The following is an 18,006-nucleotide window of genomic DNA, read 5'->3' as shown; positions in this document are numbered from 1 at the left end:
CCGGGTGAGCAGGGGTCCCGGGAGGCGGCGGAGTGGTTCCAAAATGGCGGCCCTCATGAGTTGCGCGTGGCGGGTGGAATCAAAGATGGCGGTGAAGATGGCAGCCCCCACGAGTCGCACACGGCAGGTGGCAGCGAAGATGGCGGCGCCCACGGGTCGCATATGGCGGGTAGCGCCACAGATGGAGATGGTCCCGATAGACAACAGGCAGCGCTGCTGGGCCTATGAACGTTAGGGACAGGTCGGCTTGGCAGACTTTGGCGAAGTGGCCCTTCCTCCCACACTCGTTGCAAATCGCGTTCCGTGCAGGGCAACGTTGTCTGGGGTGCTTACCCTGGCCGCAAATGTAGCATTTTGGGGTTCCGACGTTGGCGCGCTGCTGCGTGGCACAGGCTTGCGCCACACTCGAGTCAGGTAATGGCGGCGGCCACAACGTCCACGAGGGTGCCGCGTGGTCGGAGGTGTAGGCCTCCATGTTCTGGAAAGCCACTTCCAGTGAATTTGAGAGCTGCACTGTCTCTTGGAGGCCGAGTGTACCCCCTTCTAGCAAGCGCTGGCAGATGTAATTGGATTTAATGCCCGCGACATAGGCATCCCTGATCAGCAGTTCCGTGTGTTGGACAGCCGATACCGCCCGGCAAGCACAGTTCCGGCCGAGTACCCGCAAGGCATGCAGGAATTCGACTTGTGATTCTCTGGGGCGTTGTCGCCTCGTGCAAGCAGGTGCCTGGCGTACACCACGTTTACTGCCTTTATGTACTGTCCCTTCAGCAGCATTATCGCCTCCGTATACTGAGGGGCATCTCTGATAAGAAGGAAAACTTGCGGGCTCGCCCCTGCTTTGAGTATTTGAAGCTTTTGGAGGTGAGTGACGTAGTCGGTGGAGGATCCGAGATAAGCTTCGAAGCATCTTAGCCAGTGCTCGAATGTCACAGTGGAGTCGGCTGCTTGTGGGTCCAGCTCCAGGCGATCAGGCTTGAGTGATGAATTCATCTTAAAAGTTTAGCTTATTAAATTGATGTGCCATCAATTAACACAAGACGAGTAGTGAACGAAACTGGCTTTAATAAGCTAAACAGAAAGCCTCCTGGCTACTGATCCCGAACTGGGGCAGGGCCAGATGTCAGCCACCTTTATACCGAGCCCGAGGAGAGGCGGAGCCATCAGGCAGTGGTTTACCACAATACATGTAGTACAGTAACAGTGGTTTACCACACATGCACAAGAGAGGTGAGAAGGTTAATGGTAGCCAGATTTTCTGGATATTCATAACAATCCGAATAATAGTCTGGAAGGAAAGAGTGGCAGAACCACCAGGAGGTAAAGGCAGTAATAGTAAGGAAAGCAGGAGATTCAGAATGTGGTATTAGGAGTTGAAGCATTTGGAGAGAATCCTATAAAATTCGAGCAAGTCTCGGCAGAGTAGATGAAAGAAGGATGTTCCTAATGGTAGGGGGTGTCCAGAACCAGGGCTCACAGTCTGAGGATATGGAGTAGACCATTCAGGACACAGATAAGGAGAGATTTCTTCACCCAGAGAGTGGTTGGCCTGTGGAATTGGTTACCACAGTTGAGGCCAAAGCATTGTGGGCGGGATTCCTCATTGGCCAACGTGGAAATTGGGAAAGGTGTTTGGGCGGAGTATTGGTTCCGACGCCAAAACCGCGGCAGGTGCCGATTTAGCGCCAAATCGCAATTCTCCATCACCTCGATAGTGGCTTCAATGCGTTCCTGAACCCATGTACAGTAAACACCTTTTGCATATAATTAGGGGGTCCAACCCAGCATTCTCCGGGGCCTCTGTGATTCTGCACCTCCGATGGGCTGAGCTCCCGATGGCGTGGTTCACTTGTGCTTTTAAATATCATGAAACCGGAGTGGTGGCTACTGAGGGTGAGAGAGGGGGTACAGAAAATGTCCAACATCGCCATAGTTTGCTGACAGTTGTGCCGCTGGCCGGGGGTGGCTTCTGTCAATGCTGGGTGGAGTAGCGGAGGGTAGCCAGGAGGTGGGCTGTGGAGTCGTGGTGGACGGGCACGGAAACGGAACACCATTGTCGTAGCCGGCAAGGCAGCCATGCATCTGTGCACGTCACTCACTGCCCACTGTGAACTTAGTGCCATGGGTCGTATAGGTGTCCCACCAGGCCACCCCCCTGGGTGCCCTCTGACCCCAGTCGACCCATCAGGGCAGCACGGTAGCATTGTGGATAGCACAATTGCTTCACAGCTCCAGGGTCCCAGGTTCGATTCCGGCTTGGGTCACTGTCTGTGCAGAGTCTGCACAGCCTCCCCATGTGTGCGTGGGTTTCCTCCGGGTGCTCTGGTTTCCTCCCACAGTCCAAAGCTTGGCCCATGCTAAATTGCCCTTAGTGTCCAAAATTGCCCTTAGTGTTGGGTGTGGTTACTGGGTTGTGGGGATGGGGTAGAGGTGTGGACCTTGGGTGGGGTGCTCTTTCCAAGAGCCGGTGCAGAGTAGATGGGCTGAATGGCCTCCTTCTGCACTGTAGGTTCTATGTAGGTTCTATGAACTATCAGCTGTATGGACTCATTCCAGTGCAACCAGTACCGTCCCATCTTGTTGGCTGGGATGAGTGTGCGTGGAGAGTGTAAAGTGTATGTGCAGCTACGGCTTGTCAGCCTCCCGAGTGTCAATCGCAGACCCGGCGAATCACGCACAATTTTTCATTGGAATCGATTGTGTTCCACGCGGTGTTGAACAGTTTTTCTGTTGTGAAGGCCCACGAATTCTGCGTTGGCATCAACACTTAGAAATGGAGAATTACGCCCTTTATGTTTTCAAAAAACAGTTCGATATAGCAGTTGGGGTGAAGGGGATAAACCAATATGGGGGAAAGTGGAATTAGGCTATTGAGTTGGATGACCAGCTATGGAGGAAACACACGCAGACACGGGGAGAACGTGCAGACTCCACACAGACCGTGATACAAGCCGGGAATTGATCCTGGGAACCTGGTGCTGTGAAGCGACAGTGCTAACCACTGTGCTACCATGCCGCCTATATACCCTCCCCTTGCCTGAACGAGTCCAGCTCCAATAACATTCAAGAAGCTCAACGCCATCCAGAACAAAGCAGCCCGCTTGATTGTCAGCCCATCCACAAATATTCCCTCCCTCCACCACACGCACAGTAGCAGCAGTGAGTATCATCCCAAGAATACACTGCAAGAACGCACCCATGTACCTTAGGCAACACCTTCCAAACCTACAAACACTTCTATTTAGAAGGGCGAAGGCAGCAGATATATGGCGCCTAACAGATGTCTCCTGGTTAGGCGCCTTTGAAGCTCAGACTTCAGGGACCCTAGCCAGCTTGGCTGAGAGAAGAAGGCACACATTTATGAACCATAATCAGTTTATATTCCCTGGTATGAGCAATCCTACAGATAAAGTCATTTTACAGAACTTGCTGATTTTGGCAAGGCTTTGACTTGACTCAATTAACCATCATGCTTTGTATTTTGAGCCCACAGTGCAGTTCAATACAGTTCTTCAGATATCTTCAGTCTGGGTTTTCTTTCACCCCATGTTCCATTTTACCATCATGAGACAGACCCCAAACATAGGGTTGCGCAACGATCGGTCTACACTGTTCGACATAAAATAAATAAATAAACAGGTATCTTGTTAAAAAGTGGGTGTCCATTAAAAATAATACATTGGTTTGCATGGTGTGGAGGGGACTGACATTGGACCTGGGGTGATACTGTAGTCGTGGGGTATTGGGGAAGTGTGTAATCCACGGAGGGTCGGTGAGGGGGTGGGTGGATGGTAGACCTTTGGGAGGTCAGGGTGAATTGTCTGGGTGTCGTCATGGGGGAGCTGTTGGTGGGAGGGGGTGGGGGGACTTGCATTGAGAGTGGGTGAGCAGAGTCCCCTGGAGGGGTTATGGTTTTAGTTCTTATAACATTTTCTGGGTTATTAAACATAGAAACATAGAAAATAGGAGCAGGAGGAGGCCATTCGGCCCTTCGATCCTACTCCATCATCCAATTCAATACCTGATCCCGCCTTCCCCTCATAACCTTTGAGCCCCTGTTGCTTTTATTAGCCTTAGTTTATTACGTCTGATTATGTCACCTTTGCTCATGAGTCGCCAGGTATCTTTCTGATACCGCCACGTGGTTCAAGCTCGAGTTATGATTAATAGGTTAGCACACCGCTTAGTAAGATTGAAATCAACGGTCATTTATTATATACAACAAGTAATGCTTACACAATAATGCTACTCTCTATATAGAAACCTACCACTACTGGCCAATACTTAACTTTAGGAAGGGCCCACCAGGTCAGGGAAACGAATGGCTTATCGAATCGGATCTGGTCCGCGGGATTCAAAAAGGCTGATACGGGTCGATGGCTAGGAGTCTTTATCGGGTAGCGATCGCTGGAGTCAAACTTTCAGTTTCTGGTTGATGTTCTTGCGAAGGTCTCGAGCGGGAGAAGAAGGGAGAGAGAGAGAGCGGTCTGAACTTGGCCCCTCACTTTATAAGGTCCCGGGGCTTCCCGCCTCTCGGGGCGGCCCTTGACCCTGAGTCCCAAGTGATTGGACTTGTTCCCAATCACTGGGTTCGATATATTCAATAACGGGGCGAATCCTCGATCGGGGGGTGGTCGTTCACCTGTCTTTGTTTCGGCCACTGCAGGCGCCGACAGGCCTGGCCCGGCATTCAATTGCTAATATGTTGCAATTGTTCCCGGGGATAGCCGATTAAACTGCAGATGTCTGGGTTGATGTGCTGCTAATGGTCTTGGGTATCGTTCTGGGCCGACTTCCCCAGAGCCGAATACTCTATTCTGTCTGCAGCTGTCCGTTTGTGTCCTGTTGGCTGCTTTTCCCATCAGCCTTTTCGATTAGCCATTTTAAATCGGGTTTTGGCCAAATTAATAGGGAATCAGCCATTTTAGGTGGCTACACCCCTTCTTCCCAAGTGCTACATCTACCGGCTTCTTGAAAACATAGGGCGGGTTTCTCCGTTCCGCCGCACCAGGTTTCTGGTGAGGAATGTCGTCCGGATTCTCCATTTCATCGCTGGTCAATGGGGTTTCCCATTGTGGGCTGCCCCACGCCGTCGGGAAATCCCCGGGCTGCCGGCAAAATGGAGAATCCCGATGGCGGAGAACTCAGCCCATGGTGTTTTGGCCTCAACTGCTTTCCGTGGTAGTGAATTCCACAGGCTGACCACTCTCTGGGTGAAGAGATTTCTTCTCATCTCTGCCCTAAATGGTCTACTCTGTATCCCCAGACTGTGACCCCTAGTTCTGGACACCCCCACCATCGGGAACATCCTTCTTGCATTTACCCTGTCTAGTCCTTTTAGAATTTTATAGGTTTCTATGAGATCCTCCCCTATTCTTCTGAACTCCATCGCATACAATCGTAACCAGTTCAATTTCTCCTCATACATCAGTCCTGCCATCCCAGGAATCAGTCTGGTAAACCTTCTCTGCAATCCCTCTATAGCAAGAACATCATTCCTCAGATGAGGAGACAAAATATTCCAGTTGCGGCACAATAAGCGATTGTTATTATTATTATTATGTCTGCCAACCAGTTTTCAATACATCTGAATACACTACCCACCGCTTTAATTTTGCATGCTGATCTCTGAAGTGAGACTTTGTCAAAAGCCTTCTGAAAGCCCAAATAAGCCGCATCTACTGCCCCCGCCTTCATCAACTCTATTAGTTATATCCTTGAACAATTCCAGTGGATTTGTCAAGCATGATTTCTCTTTCATAAATTCATGCTGACTGTCCAATCCTGCCGTTATTTTCCAGGTGCTCAGCTATAATTTCCTTGATAATGGATTCTAGAATTCCCCCACTCAGGCTTATTGGTCTATAATTCCCTGTTTTCTCTCTACCTTCCTTTTTAAATAGTGGGTGACATTAGCTACCTTCCAATCTGCAGGAACTGTTCCAGAGTCTATACAATCTTGGAAGAGGACCATCAGTGCATCCGTTATTTCTGGAGTCACTTCCTTAAGTATTCTGGGATGTAGATTATCAGACGCTGGGCATTTATCGGTCTTCAATCGCAACAATTTCCCAATACCATTTCTCTGCTATTACTGATCTCATTCAGTCACTCCCTCTGACTAAACCCGATGTTCCCTCAACACTTGTGGCATGTTATTTGTGTTCTCCTTTGTGAAGACAGAACCAAAGTATGTTTAGCTCGTCAGCCATTTCTTTGTTCCCCACTATAAGGTGCCCTGTTGATGTAACACAGTCGGTACCATTTAAGGGAACAGCCAATTAACAGCGTGACCAGCATTGGCAGCAGGCATCCCTTTCATTCCTTTGTCATGCGTGGATTTGTTTAAGCATATGGGCTCTTTAAATTTCTTTTGCATGGCCCATTCATTTTAGAGGAAACATTATTGGCAGCACATTTACTTCATGGGACTGACACCCCTGACTAAATTTCCTGTTAGTTGTATCTATCTAGTGACACAGCACTGGTTCCGGACCGGAATCTGGGCTCAGATGAGCTTCTATGATGAGTTTTCATTATTATTTTATAGGTTTATTTAGAGAATAATTGGACCATACAGATTGCACCACAAATTCTTCCCCTGTTGGCTTCACAAGAACATTCAGGGGGTTACAGCTCCAGATAGCTCTGCGGGGTCATAGCTTAAAATTTAACTGTTAATCAGTGCATTGATTGTGCACACTTTCCTAGCCGAGAATATGTCGTCCTTTGCACAATATATAATTGTATGACTACAGCCTGATCTGCGGTCTCTTATTTAATCTTACTTTCATTCTTTATTGTTATAAATTCAAGGCAAATGGTGTTTCTATTATGCAATATCTCTATATCTTTAATCGAATATCAGCAGCAAACAGCGTCTCGTTACATTCAGAGTCATGATAATACAGCTTTGGTAAAATATTGACATTTATATAGCACCTGATTTGTCTTTTCTCATCATGGCCTCAAAAGTGTTTCAAATCCCTATAAATTTAAAATTGAATCATGATTGTTTTGTGGCCTTCAATTGTCATGCAATGCGGTTTCAAATACAGCAATGTTAATCTGCTTTGGTGGTGTTGATTCGGAAAATAATGTAGACCAGGACTCTTCTTCAAATAGTTTTAACATTTTTCCAAAATCACCCAAGACTCCTCAGATCAAAGGTTGGGAATCTTGTGGCGAGTAACTCACCTCCTAACTCCTCAAAGCCTTTCCACTCTCTAATGGGATAAATCAAGAGTGTGACTTGCCTGAATGAGTGCGATTCTAACATCACAAGTGTGGCACCACATAGGATGAAGCAGTCCACTTGATTAGCACTCGTCCACCTTAAACGTTCACCAGTTCAGTTTTGGTAGTGTACCAACTACAAGATGCACTACAGCAACTTGTCAAGGATTTTCCAACTGAACCTTCCAAACCTGCAACCTCTATGACCCAGAAGATCAAGGGCAGCGGACACAAATGGACACCAGCACCACCTGAAATGCCCCCCCCCCCAAAGTCACCCGCCATCCTGATTTGGAAATGTATCGCCGTTCCTTCAATGTTGCTGGGTCAAATTCCTGGAACTCACTCGCTAACATCACTGTGAGTGTAACTGTACAACATAGACTGTTGTGGCTCATGAAGGTGGCTCACCGACACCTTCTTCAAGGGAATGGACCACCAAAATGACATTTAGGAATAAAATTAGTAAAACTGAGTTTCCGTAATACCCGGATGTAAGTCATTCCATGGCATCAAGTTCAAAGAAGGACAAATATTTCACTTGGTGTCTTGACCAAAATTCATCCTGTAACCAGTACCATCATATTGGATTATATCAGAAGCACTTTATTCCTCTCATTTGCTCTTTGTGAGAATTTACTGCATGCAAATTTCCTGCATATGCACAACAACACTTCAAAGGTAGTTTATGGATAGAGTGCATTAGAAGTGCAAAATTTGGAAATTGACAGCTTTCCTCACCCTTGCAAATGCCAACAGGTTTAATCAGGTCCAAATCCGTGAATCATAAATGGCTTCTACTATTGAGTGTGAACTCAGGAACCTTTCAAATAACAATGAAGAAACTTGCACTCAAAGTTCTGCATCCCACTCTCCACATTCAGCTATATTACCATCTAAATATTCTCGTTTTCACCTTATCAAATAAAAGTTGAAACCCAATCGATATATGTCTGAGATTTGCTTTTGGCCAGCCTTTAACCGAGGTCAGTAGATGATGCCTTGGTTCGTTCTGTCATTCCAAAAATGGTATGTCTTGCACTACAATGACCCCTGAGTCAGCTTAGGTCATGCACTGCAAACACAGGCACATCTGCTTTAGGGTGTTAGAATATGAGCTAAGCTCTCATTTTGCTTTGATTCACAATTAGGAATACAATTCCTCAAATGGATAAGTATTGATGCAACAGCTGGGCTGCAGTCAGAGCTGATGAACTGAGAATAAGTTTCTAAAATTACTTTCTGACAACTGCAGACTTGGGCTCATACGGCATTTAGTACAGGACAAACTTTTAATAGCCATGGTCTCAAGGAAATTGCCACTCCCTTCTGGCTGATTGCAATTGAATTTGCAGCACTTTGGATAACTCAGGCTTGATCCTGAAGCTAAATTCCCTGTGGTTGAACAGTGACTTTCATAATGACAATGGCTGAACCAGAACAGTTGTGATTTTGACAAGCGAGCCGCTCAGATGAACATGGAGTACATGTTGTGAAACTACCTCAATAATCTTAAAGCTTATTTTATAGAGTAAGAGTTGTCCAACAGTTCTTCACATTAGTAATTGCTCATGTTTCCTATTCAGCCAAGAACGTTCATAAAAGGGGTGAATGTGATATAGTATATAAATCTGTAGTATATAAATCTGTCCGTGACCTTCTGCGATAAGGTAAGCAGATGCGATAAGGTTGTACAATATGGTACGAACATTAAATCAGAGCCCCGAGCTATATAATGCCACACAATTTCTAAGATCAAGCTTTTTCTGGTAAATTTCCACAAGCTTTGCGGTAGTACCTATTAGGCGGTCTTTTATAATCCTGTATTGATGTACTCCACTCTTATATGTGTCTTACTCTAGCCTGAATCTCCCCTAGGGAGCAGGCATAGCTTAAATAGGAAATGTATTTCTCATTTTAGTGTTAACTTTGTCCTTGTTCAAACGCTGTAAGCTGAAAATATCATTTAAATAGATTTTAATACATTCAGGGATGTGGGTTTCTTCAGAATCTAGTTGTAGCATATGTGTGCAGGCATTCATCTGAGGCTGTCTTTTCAGAGTTTTTCTGCAAACTGCCCAGATCTTTAGATAAAGCTCATTATTTCAAGGATTATCTCAAGCAGTTTTCAAGCACATGACCAGTACTGGTGTTGTCTAACTAGAATGGGTTGAAAGTCCAAGGCTATCACTACACAATGGGAGATACATGATGGTCTTTCACACTTGTAGATAGCTGTGCTTATTCAATTTCTTTTGTTGAACTGCAAGCTTGGAGATTTGGGCCAGAATTCTTTGTGATATTTTCAGGCGCACTTTGGACTTGGAAGAGCGTAAAACCATGCAAGAAATGTTAGGTGTCCTGATGTCATCACGCACCCTAATGATATTACGATCATTAGCCGTTTGCGGAAGTCGGAAGCATGCCACCAACAAGTGATCAGCTAGTTAAGGCCATTAAAAGTACAATCAATGAGAATCTCACATTTTATGTGCTATTTTTAGGTTAGTGCATGGGCAACAGGGACAGGCGGCCATTCCATTTCTTCACTTTTTCATCCAAGGGTGGGATAAAAGCAGTTTGGGCCATTGGCTGTGTGAGTCTTTAGGCGTTCGGGTAGGAGTTTGATGTTGCTTAATCTTGAGCTTACAGATCTTTTCCTCTGTTTTCTTGAAGTATTTGCTTTGTTAGTCTTGTTCCGAGAACTCTTTTTTTGTCAACTCTGTTGGAGCATTTCTGCCCATTGCAGCCCTTGGGGCATGGGGCAGTGCCATCTGCATTTCAACAGATGGGAATTGTCTATTCCACTAAGGGCTCCTTGGAGGAGGAGGAAGAGAGGAGGAAGAAAGATATGAAAATGAAAATCGCTTATTGTCACAAGTAGGCTTCAAATGAAGTTACTGTGAAAAGCCCCTAGTTGCCACATTCCGGCACCTGTTCGGGGAGGCTGTTACGGGAATCGAACCTTGCTGCTGGCCTGCCTTGGTCTGCATTCAAAGCCAGCGATTTAGCCCTGTGCTAAACAGCCCCTATAACAGGTGTCTGCAGGCAGCACTGCAGGGAGATACCTGTGGGAGATGAGGTACAGCTGCATCAAGGGCATAATAATATTCTGTTCAGGCAGGTCTGCACATTGATTCATTGCTGGAAGGAACAAGCCAGCCAGGCTAAGAAAATCAAAGGCTTCACTGCAAATTGCAGACTTCCCCCACATCCAGGGTGCCATTGACTGCACTCATGTGACTATCAAGGCTCCAGCAGGTCAGCCAGGTGCCTTTGTTAGTAGGAAGAGTTCCTACTCCATGAACATCCAGATCATATGTGGCCACAGGACCCAAATTCTTCAGACCTGAGGAAGGTACCCAACTATACATTCTGTGAAACTCCCCGGTACCAAGCCTGATCGTGGCTCTAGCTGGACTGGGTGGTTGGTTGCTGGCTAACAAATGGTGTCCCTTGAAAAGGTGGCTCATGACACCACTCCGACACCCTAGACCAGAGTTAGAAGAGAATCAGTGTCATGCCTCTACAAGGGCAGTGGTTGAGAGGGCAATTGGATTGATGAAGAAATTCCGCTGCATGGACTGTTCTGGAGGTGCCCTGCAATACATTCTAGAACAAGTATCATTTATCGTGGTTTCCTGTTGAGCTCTTCACAATCTGTCACTGGCAAGGGACAACCCACTCAAGCATAAACATACCGAGGCAACTCCAATCACCTCAGGTGAAGATTCTGCAGATGGACATGATGAGGAGCCCGGGCAGACAGACACAGGATGAGGAACCTTCAGAGAGGCAGGGACACCAGAGAGGTGTTGATGCAATACTCCTTCAACTAGTCTACCAAGTCTTTGCTTCCTTCTGTGCCCAAGGGCACTGCTTCCTTCGTAAACATTTGTGATAACACCATGCCATGACGCCAATGCCACATCACAACTTTGGGATTGGGATAAAGGAATTCAATTCAGGGTGGCACGTTGGCACAATGGTTGGCACAGCTGCCTCACAACGCTAGGGACCCGGGTTCAGTTCCAACCTTGGATAGCTGTCTGTGTCGAGTTTGCACATTCTCCCCATATCTGCATGGGTTTCCTCCGGATGCTCCGATTTCCTCCCATAATCCAAAGATGTGAGGTTCGGTGGATTGGCCATTCTGAATTGTCACTTAGTGTACAACGGTTAGGTGGCGTTACAGGGATAGGTGTTACAGGGATGGGTTGGGGAGTGGACCTGGGTGGGGTGCTCTTTTGGAGGGTCGGTGTAGACTCGATAGGCCGAGTGGCCTCTTTCTGCACTGTGGGGATTCTACGATTTCTAATATTTGCAATGAGGGATGTACCTAATGAATCAACTAAATTTAGTCCAATCGCATTGATTTTTGGTCATGAGGTGAAAGGACCATTTGAATTGATCAAAGAGAAATTGGTGAGTCAGCAGTCGGAAACTACGTTGTTGGACTATGCGTCAAACTTTAGATGTAGTGAGTTGGCTAGGAAACATTTAAAATAGTCAAAATGGGCAGCGCGGTGGCACAGTGGTTAGCACTGGTGACTCATTAAGCAAGGGACCCGGGTTCAAATCCGGCCTTAGGTCACTGTCTGTGCGGACTTTGAACATTCTCCCCCTATCTGTATGGGTTTCCTCCGGGTGCTCCAGTTCCTCCCAAAGTCCAAAGATGTGGAGGTTAGGTGGATTGGCCACGCTAAATTGCCCCTTAGTATCCAGGTATGTGTAGGTTAGGCTATGGGGTTACCGAGATAGCGGCGGGGAGGGGAGTGGACAGAGGAGGGGACATGGGTAGAGTGCGCATTCAAAGGGCCAGTGCAGATTCGGTGGGCCAAATGGCCTCCTTCTCCACTGTACAGATTCTATGATTCTATCATGTAATGAAAAAAGAGGTAGATAAGAAATCACAAATTCACAGTTTGTTCGTGGGGAGAAAGTTTTAATATTGCGACCAATAGTAGGTGAACCATTAAAAGCGAGATTTAGTGGGCCTTATCAAATTGAGAGAAAACTGAGTGAGGTGAATTATTTGATAAGAAAGCCAGACAGAAGGAAAACTCACAGAATGTGTCATGTTAATATGCTCAAAAGGTATTTTGATAGAGAAGAAAAGAAGGAGGAAGTGTTAGTGGTTGCAGCTCAGGGGGAAAGAGATAAATCCAGATGATTCTTAATTTGATATTCCTCAAATTAAATTGAATAATGAGAAAGTCGTAAAACAATTGGTATAAATTATTGAGTTACAGTAAGATTCATCTCTTGTTCATAGATAAGTCAGTCCGGTTGGATGAATTGAACAAAGTCTTTATTTATTAAAAACACATTTTGGTACATTCACACAAAATTAGCTGGAAAATGCTTTCTCCGTGTCTCTCGAAGTGTCTCTTAGTTTCATTGGTTCTAGTTCTCAACTGAGACCTCCTTGATACGTTCAGGAAAGTGTCAGTCACTTAACAGGCGATTGGTTAATTAGACGTTAATCAATTATCCCAAGTTAATTAAATGTTCTGTGACTTCTGTCCCACGTTCAAACTCCCTGGGCGGGATTCTCCCTTCTGGGGACTAAGTCCCCATGCCTGCCAGAAAACGGGCGAGAATCACTCCGGACTTTTTCCTCGAAGGTCCGGGATGATTCTCTGTTTTCCAGGGGGCTAGCAGAGCCCCAGCATGCGTCCCGCAGCTCTGGCTGCTGGTGGGGCCCTGCTAGCCAGACCGCACGGCCGCACATATGCACACGGCGGCCGCAAGCAGGTCCACGCATGTGCATGGCGGTGGCAAGCGGAGCCACATAGCATGCACGCGCGGAGTAAGGTAGGTCCCCCACAGATCGCGGTGGCCCGCCGATCGGTGGCCCCCGATCGCGGGCCTGGCCATCGCTGACGCTTCCCCCGGAGTCAGATACCCCTGACCCCCACCAGGATCGCCACCGCGGCCACGGGTCCAAGCTCCCGCCGGGTGGTACCACATGTAAACCATGCCGGCGGGAGTTCGGCCGGTCGACCGCGGAGAATCACCGTGGGGGCCTGTTCCAACGGCCCCTGACTGGCGCCGAGTTGACCATGCATGCGGGACTGGTGGATCCGCGGAGAATCACGGAAGCGCCGTCACGCCGGATTTCCGGCATGTACGGCTAATCTCCGCCCCAGCACTGGGCGCAATTCCGGCACGGAGGGTCGGAGAATCTCGCCCCCTATGCCACGTCTGGTCTCAGCTAGGATACTGTTTTAATCTTGTTGAATGTACCTTCATGTCAGATAATGTCAGATAACATCAGAACTTGGAGTTCATTATTTGTAACGTTTGGTACAGCCATGGACAGTGTTTATAATTATAATCATAATTATAACTTACTCCAGTAATTTTCAGGAATCATTTTTAGCTAATATTTTAAAGGACCCCCCTCTATAATTGCTGAATCCAATTACATAAATCCAGAGGAAAATCAAAGTGGCCTAAATGAGTTATTGTAGTCACATAGAGTTGTCTCGGGGAATAATATGAGGAGTAGGAAAGTAATTGTGCATGATGTAGATACAGGGAATGTTATTCCCATTAAACCACATCCATACAGGCTCAATCCACTATAGTTAGCACAGGTACAAATTTAAGTGGCTGATTTACATAAACGCCAATCAGAATTCCTTGACAGAGTTAATGAAGAGCTGAAGGCTAGGGGCAGCTGGCATTGGAGCCTCATCAGAAGGTATCAGTGGTGTTTACACAGAAGAGAAAGTTCGCTTGGAAAAGCAGATTCGTGAGAAAACTGAGATTCAGTAAGATAAAAGGATCAGACCCCTATTTCTTGGCACAAGATTTTACTGCAGTGTCGGTACAGCTCAGCAGGTATTTGATTTTCTCCACTAACCTACACTATTTTAAAAAAGCTACTGAATACCATTGCATCTTTGTCTATTAGCGGGAGGGAATCTCGTAGAAATCATTAAGCGGTTTATTTCGCCGGCGGGGAGATGACGTCTGTTAAAGAACCAGACCGTATCTCCACCGAACAAAGGAAAACATCCATTCTTCTACATTTTTCTAAACAGCTACACAGCCCATTTCAGCTGGACTTTGCCCAATGATATTGATTATAGATTACATACATTAGTTATATATCCAATTAAATTTGACATTACGTAAAGTGGGTTGGTTCCTTACCCACCCCTGCCTTCATGAAGAAGTCGCTCATGCTAACTGTTAAAGTTATCTTCTCCGTCTGCATCTGGAGACCTTGGGCTGGTGAGGATTCATAATGCTCCTTGTTCTGTGGAGCTGTTATCACTTGCTGGTGAAATACTCCCTAGATTCCCCCATGCCTGTTTCCCATTCAATGCCTTAATATCAGTCATCATTGTCTTCCTGACTGTAATCAGTCATCATTATCTCTCCTGTCTGTAATTAAATAATGTTGTTTATACCAGTTTGTAACTTACCCAGCTAATGGTTGTTCAGGAATGTGGCACAGTGTCAGGGTCCCAGACTCGATCCCCCGCTTGGGTCACTGTGCGGAGTTTGCACATTCTCCTGGTGTCTGAGTGGGTTCCCTCCGAGTGTTCCGGTTTCCTCCCACAAGTCCTGAAAGACATGGGGCAGGATTCTCCCCTACCCGGCCGGCGGGCAGTACCGGCGCCGAGGAGGGGCGTGAAGCACTCCGGCGCCGGGCCGCCCGGAAGGTGCGGAATCCTTCGCACCTTCAGGGGCTAGGCCGGTGCCGGCGGGGTTGGCGCCGTGCTAGCCGGTGCGAAAGGTCATGGCACCATGCCAACTGGCGCCGAAGGGCCTCCGCCGGCCGGCGCGAGTTGGCACATGCGCGGGAGCGCCGGCGTGTGCTGACGTCATCCCAGTGCATGCGCAGGGGGTTTCTTCTCGCACCAGCCATGGTGGAGATTGACAGCAGCCGGTGCGGAGGGAAAGAGTGCCCCCACGGCACAGGCCCGCCCGCGGATTGGTGGGCTCCGATCGCGGGCCAGACCACCTCCCGGGGCCAGATACCCTCGCGCCCCCCCCGAGGACTCTGCAGGCCGCCCGTAGAGCCAGGTCCGCCGGTAGGGATCTGGTTTGATTTACGCCGGCGGGACTGGCCGAAAACGGGTGGCTCCTCGGCCCATCGTGGGCCGGAGAATCGCTGGGAGGGCCGCTGCCAGTGGCCACCGACCGGCGCCACTCGATTCCCGCCCCCGCCAAAACCCTGGTGCTGGAGAATTCGGCAGCCAGCGTCAGGGCGGCGGGGCGGGATTCACGCCGCCCCCCGGCGATTCTCTGACTTGGCGGGGGGTCAGAGAATCCAGCCCAGGATTTGGACATACTGAATTCTCCCTCTGTGTACCCGAACAGATGCCGAAATGTGGCGACCAGGGTCTTTTCACAGTATATTCATTGCAGTGTTAATGTAAGCCTCCTTGTGACAATAAAGATTATTATATTATATTATTATATAATTCAGCAAAAAGCCATTTTGTGTCTTTAGTGTTGTCAACTCAGCTAACAGCCATTTGAGTCGCATTTGAAATGAAATTATATGAAAATCGCTTATTGTCACAAGTAAGCTTCAAATGAAGTTACTGTGAAAAGCCCCTAGTCGCCACATTCCGGCACCTGTTCGGGGAGGCTGGTTTAATTTTGTGTCTGTCCTTTCTGACATTTGTAATATTTAGGTTAAAAAATCACACACATAGTTTATACACTATCTATTCTTACAAATGACCTCTTATACATGTATCTAAGCCAGTGGGTACCTTTTGTCTAAAAACCTTCTGTCTAAATCTAACTTCAACAGAATGCCTTCCCATGGGGAAAGAACCATCATCATTAATCATAAAATCCCTACAGTGCAAAGGAGGCAATTCGGCCCATCGGGTCTGCACCGACTCTCTGAAAGAGCACCCTACCTAAGTCCACACTCATTCCCTATCCACGTAATCCTGTAACCCCATCTAACCATTGGACACAAAGGGGAAATTTAGAATGGCCAGTTCACCTATCCTGCAAATCGTTGGATGTCATAATAACAGTTCAAGGATAACAACCAACCTAACTTAACCTTTCCAAGGCCTCTAAGGAGATGTCAACATAGTCTACTCCTCATATATTAAGTGCACTACAGGAACTCACCAAGCCTTCTTCGGCTGCATCTTCCAAATCTATGACCACAACCATCTAGAAGGACAAGGGCAACAGACACATGGGAACACCAAGACCTGGAGATTCCCCTCCAAGCCCATGCACCACCCTGACTTGGAAATATATCATTGTCTTCATTAACACTGGGTCAAAATCCTGGAACTCCTTCATTAACAGCACTGTGGGTGCACCTACACCTCAGGGACTGCAGCGATTCAATAAGGCAGCTCATTACCACCTTCGCAAGGGCTTTAAGGAATGGGCAACTAATGTTGGCCTAACCAGCGAAGTCCACTTTCCAAAAATTAAAAACAGCACTCCGTGTACCATTGGCCTATATGAACAATAAGTCAATGGAAAAGGTCTTGTGGTCCATCTACCTTGTCCAATGCAATTGTGATACCTTACCTGTTGTGTGAGATGCTTGGTTTTCCACTTGCTGTCGCATTCATATATATATTCTCAGTTGTATAACACTTTGGTTTAATAATTTTTTCATTTGTTTCAAAGGACATTAATTTTTTAATAAAGCAAAACTTTGCAACAAGGTTTAATCAGGACAGTTCCTGTGGCACCAAATCCTGCAGCAAGTGGCATTTGTGACCAGCCAGTTCCCTTCCCTGGCCATACGCAGTCTTCAGTGACAATAGTCCTTGGCCATCTGCAGGAATAACAAGTGCCTCATGTAGACCCTGGTTCTAGCTAGGCGCCGACTTGCGACAGCCCATTGGGGCTCTTCAGACACATGTCCAAGACCCCCAGCCGCCTTTTGTTCTTGAGGATGCTTGTTCTTCCCTCTGCCCAGCCGGGTGCCTCTGTTGCTCTGTGCTCCTATATCTCTGGTCTCCCTAAAGCATGAGACACACAGCTAGGTCACCAGGCTCCATGTTCCTGAGGTACTTGTCCTGCAGGATGAAAGAGGGGGAAACATGTGTTAGCATTGGTCTCCTAGGGCCCTCACATGGTTACATTTGTGGCTCAATCTCAAGGCCCCTTAATGCATACCAGAGAGTGTTGGCCAGCACTTCGGTGGCCAGCATGATGGACACCCGCCTCCGCCCCACTCCACCTGACCAATTGGTGGCAACTTGCCCACTGGCCTGCATACTGTGCGTTCAGCTCAGGTGCTGGCTTTCTCCTGACTTGCATAGCAAGGTTACGTTGTTAACTTGAACCATGGGGAGACTGGTCCAGAACGAAGACATTGCAAGGGACTGTGAGTGCCTCAGCCAGTGACTGCTCCATGACTAGCTTTGGCAAGGAGGTTGTACCACTTGCCCAGTCATATAATCATCCTGAAACCCCCTAAAATGCTCATTAATTTGCAGTCTGCACCCGAGAGGTGAAATGTTCAGGACCATTTGGGGGAACTTTCATGCATCTGTGTTACATGAGTGGACAGATAAGCTTGAGGCCTGATTCCAAGCATGTCGATGGAGCTGCGCCTGAACTGTCTCAGCTTCAGAGGAATGCTCACTTTATATAAGCATTCCCTAATGCGTGGTCACTTCCCTTCATCCCCCCACCAAACCCTGCATGTGTTTATACACTGCCATCACACCATGCTGTCTTGTCCTCCCTCGCCCCCACTCATAGTGCAGTCCTGGCCCTGGCACTGCACTGTCAGCCAGCCGGGAAAAAGTG

The sequence above is a fragment of the Scyliorhinus torazame genome, chromosome 17 (assembly GCF_047496885.1).
Source record: "Scyliorhinus torazame isolate Kashiwa2021f chromosome 17, sScyTor2.1, whole genome shotgun sequence".
Taxonomy (NCBI): Eukaryota; Metazoa; Chordata; class Chondrichthyes; order Carcharhiniformes; family Scyliorhinidae; genus Scyliorhinus; species Scyliorhinus torazame.
This window is presented reverse-complemented; position numbering follows the sequence as displayed.